The sequence below is a fragment of the Gossypium hirsutum genome, chromosome D11 (assembly GCF_007990345.1).
Source record: "Gossypium hirsutum isolate 1008001.06 chromosome D11, Gossypium_hirsutum_v2.1, whole genome shotgun sequence".
Taxonomy (NCBI): domain Eukaryota; kingdom Viridiplantae; phylum Streptophyta; class Magnoliopsida; order Malvales; family Malvaceae; genus Gossypium; species Gossypium hirsutum.
In genome coordinates this window covers 36,828,855-36,834,884 of record NC_053447.1, presented here as the reverse complement: position 1 = coordinate 36,834,884, position 6,030 = coordinate 36,828,855, and the positions used below count along the sequence as shown (strand labels likewise).

The following is a 6,030-nucleotide window of genomic DNA, read 5'->3' as shown; positions in this document are numbered from 1 at the left end:
TTTTGTTAGCTAACTACCCCATCTGATTCTCCAAATTTCTCAAAGTTGCATCATTCATCACCATGTATGCTTTTAATAAGCTCTTAATATTATTAGTAGATCCGACTGGTAGAAGATTTTCTACATTGCTTGGTACAGCACCTTGGGGTTTGCTTCTAAGCTCATTAGCTAATTGTCCCACTTGATTTTCCAATTTCTCCAATGTTGTTTCTTGGCCTTGAATCGAGACATCATTTCTAGCAATGTATGTCTTCAACAAATTCTCTAACTTATTGGAAGATTCAAATTGCGGTGGTTTTTGAACTTGCTGATTAAAACCAAGGGGTTGATTTGATCTATGATGAATGTTATTGTTGTTCAATCCACCTCCTTGGTAGTGAATTGGTGGCTGAGCTGTAACATAATTTAAACTGTTAGTAGTAAACTGTTTCAACATTGAAGAGATAGACGATACTTGAGCTGAGATTGAAGTAATATTTCCTACACTTCGGCTATCTATCTTCCTGAAGCTTCTTAATTTGTTGGCTATGGGTAATTGTTACTGGCTATTCTCTCGATGATCTCATAAGCCTCAATATAAGATTTTGACAAGAGAACACCATTCACAGAAGCATCTACCACCAACATCACCATTCACAGAAGTATCTACCACCAACATTGTGTGTGCGTTGAGACCGTTATAAAATGTTTCCAACTTGATGCAATACGGAATCCCATGGTGAGAGCATTTATGTAGTAGCTTTTTGAATCCTTTCCACGCCTCATATAGGGAGTCATCATCCATCTGCTAAAAAGTGGTGATCTCATTCCACAACTTAGCATTTTTACTAGGTGGGAAATACTTTACCAGAAAGCTTTACACTAATTCTTGCAAAGTAAATTTTGAATTAGATGGCAACAAATTAAGCCATGTTCATGCTCGAACTCGCAATGAGTATGGAAACAAATTCACCTCAGTGAGTCTTTTGTTGCACTAGCTATCTTGAAGGAATCACTCACCTCCATAAATAATTAAAGGTGAAGATATGGATCTTTTGTAGGCATTCCACTGAATTGAACTATTGTTTGAAGCATCTAATACATCAAAGGCTTTAATTCAAATTACAGTGCCTAAATCTTCGGTCTCCTAATTCTTGAATTTAGTTCGTTAAAAAGTGGCTTGACATACTATCTTATGGGTTGATCCCTATCATCAGCAATACGGATCGAATTTTGAGCATTAGCGACTCCATTCCCTTGAACACCGTTTCGATTCTCAAGGTTCATTTCTACAACTTGTCTCTAGGCTAATCTTTCTCGTCTTCTTTGTCTAAATGCCTGTTCGAATTCAAGGTCTACAGAGAGCAAACTGATGATTCGATCTATACTCATTAAGACCTGAAAAGAAAATAAAAAAATAGATAATAAAGAATAAAATAAAGAATTAAAGAATAAATTAGTAAAGTTAGAAATTAAATAAATATAAAATAAAAACCAGATTGCAAAGAATAATTTCACAAAAATGATTAAGGCAATAGTCCCCAGCAACAACGCCTAAAATTTGTAACGCGTGGCTTGTGCAATTCTACATAGTCATTACCAAGGAATAAGTAAGTATAAAAGTTATTTTCTCCACAAGGACTGTATATGTTAATCAATATTTTGTAAAATTAAAGTTAACAATTTGGTGAGAAAAACACAATAGTGTTGATTGGTTGATGTTAAGTAAATATAACTATCTAGATGCAAAACGATCCCTAATTGCAATGTATGCAATAAAATGACTGAGATGGATTTAGCAACAGAATTTACAAGATTTCAACAATGACAACATGAATAGTCTAGAATAATCACATCAATTAACTTAGTTCATATTCATCATGCTAATAATGTTCCAGAACAAATTCCATAGCAACTCGATTTTTCATGAGTTTGAAACCAATATTAAGTCATTTCAGAATCTTTTACTTAGAAAAACATGCATTTTATTGATCATATTCAACTAAGGGTTTCTTAGAATTCATGTGAATTAACATGGATGGGTTAGGTTTGAAACAAATTAATCACATAAACCTAGAAACTATGCAAGACAATAGAGCTCTTTCTAGTTATTATGAACATTTAATTTAGTCAAGTTAGGATCTAAATTTAGCATGCACTTTTCAATTATTGCTTCCACTAGTCGTCGTCAGGTTAGGATCGCTTAATTAAACCTAATGCATTCAATCACGTATGAATGAAATACATGCTTGAGTTTACTTAAAAACATGATCGACTGAGGCACAGAACATCATAACATGATTTAAATAAACTTTATTGAATTGAGCAATCAACCAAGCTAAACAAAATTAAGCTACCATTTTTAATGAAAAACATTAAATAAAATTGCAAACATGTTAAATAACAAGAACAACAATAAATATTAAGGAAGAAAACACTAAGAATAATTTTGGCAGTCCTCCGAAATTGATCGTGATGGCTTTCTCCGATCCTCATAATTGTTTCTTTGCAAGATGCCCCTCAAGGTGGCCAGCCAAGAGAGAATTTTCTTAAGGAATTCCTAACTAAAAGGAGGGTTTTTGAATGAGAGAAAATGAGAGGTTAGTGAATGATAAAAGGAAATGAAGGATGAATGTTAAGTGAGGGATGAGGGATGATTTCAAATGGGGAATGGAGGTGGGTATTTATAGTGAAGGTTGGTGATGAGTTTACTAAAAATAGTGTGAAAAATCCCTCCATACTCCTTTGTTGTACTAGCCACATATTGTGGAAGAATGAGTTGTTTCGTTGTTTTATTCATGCATGATATCATGCTTGAATCAAGCAAGAGTTGGACAATTTCTTTGCCACAGTTGGTGGGCCATCTCTGATTTGTTTGCAAGTGTATAAGCCTCCAGTAAATCTTCCAAAATGAATTTCTAAGCATTCCAAATGCCTTTTCCAAATTTGGGCATATTTTCCCTTCTTTGGATGGTTTGGTGACCCAATTGCTTACCAGACTTGTCCATCAATTGATCCATTTTCAATTAGACAAAAAAACAACCTCTTGATGAACCATTTTACATGTGTTTGTCATCCATATAGAGTGAATTTGGGCATGCCCATTTAACTTTATTTTATGAATAAATCATGCATAATTTTCTTAGTCCAATTGTATTAAATAATGTCACGATCAATAAGTAGCCAAAAACATTTAAACTATGCATAAATTTAATACAAAATAACATAAAATAACTTTCTTCACTAAATGATACCCATTATTGAAATATAAACAAACTCTGCTCAATTAGTGATCAAATACTCGAGATTTATATTATTTTTAAGTTAAAAGGTGCAAAAAACAACCATAAAAACCCAATATAAATTAGAGTTTACAGGTTCGACAGATTAAGTGAATGTGGCTGGGAACTTTCTAGGGTCATCCCAAAGGTGATATGATCCCTATTTAAACACATATAATTTGGGGTTGAAAGATCATCCAAATCTGAGTTATGGGTCGAATCCTCGATTCCATTAGTCATACCAACAAAAGCCGCTAACATTTACGATATCCAAAATCATTAGTACTAAAAAATTTCAATAGAAAACTAACATACATTTGTAGGAAATAGATAAAAAAATGAGCAAGCTTGTGCTGTCGGTAAGTTGTCTGGAGTCCCAAGGTAAGTTGTCATCTCAGACTGAACCTAATCCTCGACATAATGGAAGTGCTATGACTTTGAGCAGTGGAACAGTTTTGAAGTCAACTCCTAACACGAATCGTACCCACAATGTAGAATAGGAAAGAAGGATGCCCAATCGAGTGTCCACTACAGATTTGACTCCTTAGAAGTCATCTGTAGTATTGCCTCCATTTCCTAAAAGACTCGTCCAATGTAAGAAGGAGTGAGAAGAAAAAGGGATCCTTGACACTTTCTGGAATGTAGAAATAAACATTCCTCTTCTTGATGCGATTAAACAAATTCCACGATATGCAAAATTCGTAAAAGAATTATGCACAAGTAATAAGAAGCTCCTGGGTAATGAAAAAGTGAGTGTCGAAGAAAATGTCTCATTTTCTTTTCAAAAGAAAATCCCACCCAAGTGTAAGGACCAAGGTATGTTTTCCATATTTTGAAAAATAGGTAGTGTTGGAATTAAAAAATCCATGTGCAATTTAGGTGCATCTATTAACATTATGCCTTTTTCTATTTATAAACTACTAAACAGGGTCCTTTGAAATAAACAGATGTAATCATTCAGCTTGTAGATAGTTTTGTAAGGTATCTAAAAGGAGTGTTGCAATATGTTCTTGTTAAGGTAAATGAACTTAGGCTCCATTTGTTTCACTGAAAATGGCTTTCGGAAAATTATTTCTGGAAAATGACTTATTTTTCTGGAAAAGCTAATATTTTCTGGTGTTTGGATGAATCTGTGTAAAATATTTTTTTGTTTGGCAGGCTCTTTAAAAATATTTCATAAAAGTCATTCTCAATTAAACAAACATACATTTGATATTTTTTTTTATTTTTTCATTGTTTAATTGAGTTTATTTTATATCTATAATTTTATATTTTACATTGTTTTTACATATATTAAAAATATTTTGTTAAATTTAGGTTCATTGCAATGATCATTTTTTAGTTACATAACTACCAACTGAGTATTTTTTATTTAAAAATGTGACATTAACAAAATTGACAAAAAAAATCAACAATGTCAGCAATTAGCCTTGATTTTCAAATCTAGAAAGTAAAGGGACTAAATTCTTGAAAATAAAAGTACAGAAACTAAATAGTAAATTTGTGAAGAGTATATAGACTTATGACATATTTTAACATTTATACTACAAAACATTTATTATTAATATATTTATAATTCTAATAAATATTTAGTATTAAAAAATTAATATTTATATTTTCAATAATATGTGAATAATATTATTTAAAATTATTATTTTTAAAATTTACTATTAAAATAAAATTTAAATATTAAATAATTTATTACAAATAATAAATTATGTTAATTATATTAATAATTTATTATATGACTAAATATAAATAATTAAATACGTATGTTTAATATTATTAAAAAATATAATATTGTAAATATTTTTAAAAATAAAAATAAAATTTATTATAAATATAATAATATTAAACTTGATTTAAGTTAATTTTTATATAAAAGTAAAATTATCTATTGAGGAGCTCTTTTCTGGAAAATGACTTACGCTTTTCAAAAGGGTAAGTCATTTTACAAGGAAAAAGGCTTATTTTCCGTTGACCAAGCTATTTTTTGTGAAACAAACACAGGAAAATGCACAAAAAAAATTTGTAAAACCTTTTACATATAAACAAACGGACCCTTATTTTTCCTCCAGATTTTTACATCATCGACATGGATGATAACAACTCAACCAATTCTTCCAATATACTACTTGGGAGACCATTCTTTAGTACTGCACAAACAAAGATTGATGTGCAGAGTGGAACACTAACTATGGAGTTCGATGGAGAAATGGTCATGTAATCACTGAATTTTGTCTAGGATTAATTTCGTGTTTAAAAAAAAGGATTTTTTTAATTTTTTAACTTTTTTTGCATTTTGACCCCTAAACTTTTAAAATTACATTTTGACCCCTAAACTTTTAAAAATTGTACCATGACCCCTGAGCTTTTTGAAATTACATTTTAACCCTTAAATTTTCTTGAAATTATATTTTGGCCCCAAAATTTTTGCTGCATTTGCAATCTGGTCCTTTTCGCAGCCAAACGTGATTTGCGCACCTAATCCCCGCGATTTCCGGCCACCAGCCTAGGGTATGGCCTCCTTTCTCCCTAGCAACTTGCTGCCTGCAAAAGGAAGCAAAGAAATCAGCATAAAAGGGGTTTTATCCCAAAAAATCGGGACACCCACGAATCAAAAAAAAGAAGAAAACTTTCAAAAAAAAGAGAGTTTCAGCAGCAAAAGAAAAAGGAAGGAAGAGGAAAGAAAAGAAGAGAATGGAGGAGCGACGGAGGAGATGGTGGCGGCACAAGCGACGGCGCGGCGCGGCAACTAGGGTTTCCGAAA

General features: G+C 31.7%; 1 non-coding gene across 1 annotated transcript; it reads left to right on the top strand.

The window, feature by feature from the left end:
• Positions 1-710: 710 nt before the first annotated feature.
• Positions 711-817, top strand: LOC121223966 (small nucleolar RNA R71). The gene has a single exon (XR_005921430.1). It is a non-coding gene; the product is annotated as a small nucleolar RNA R71 (small nucleolar RNA).
• Positions 818-6,030: the final 5,213 nt, after the last annotated feature.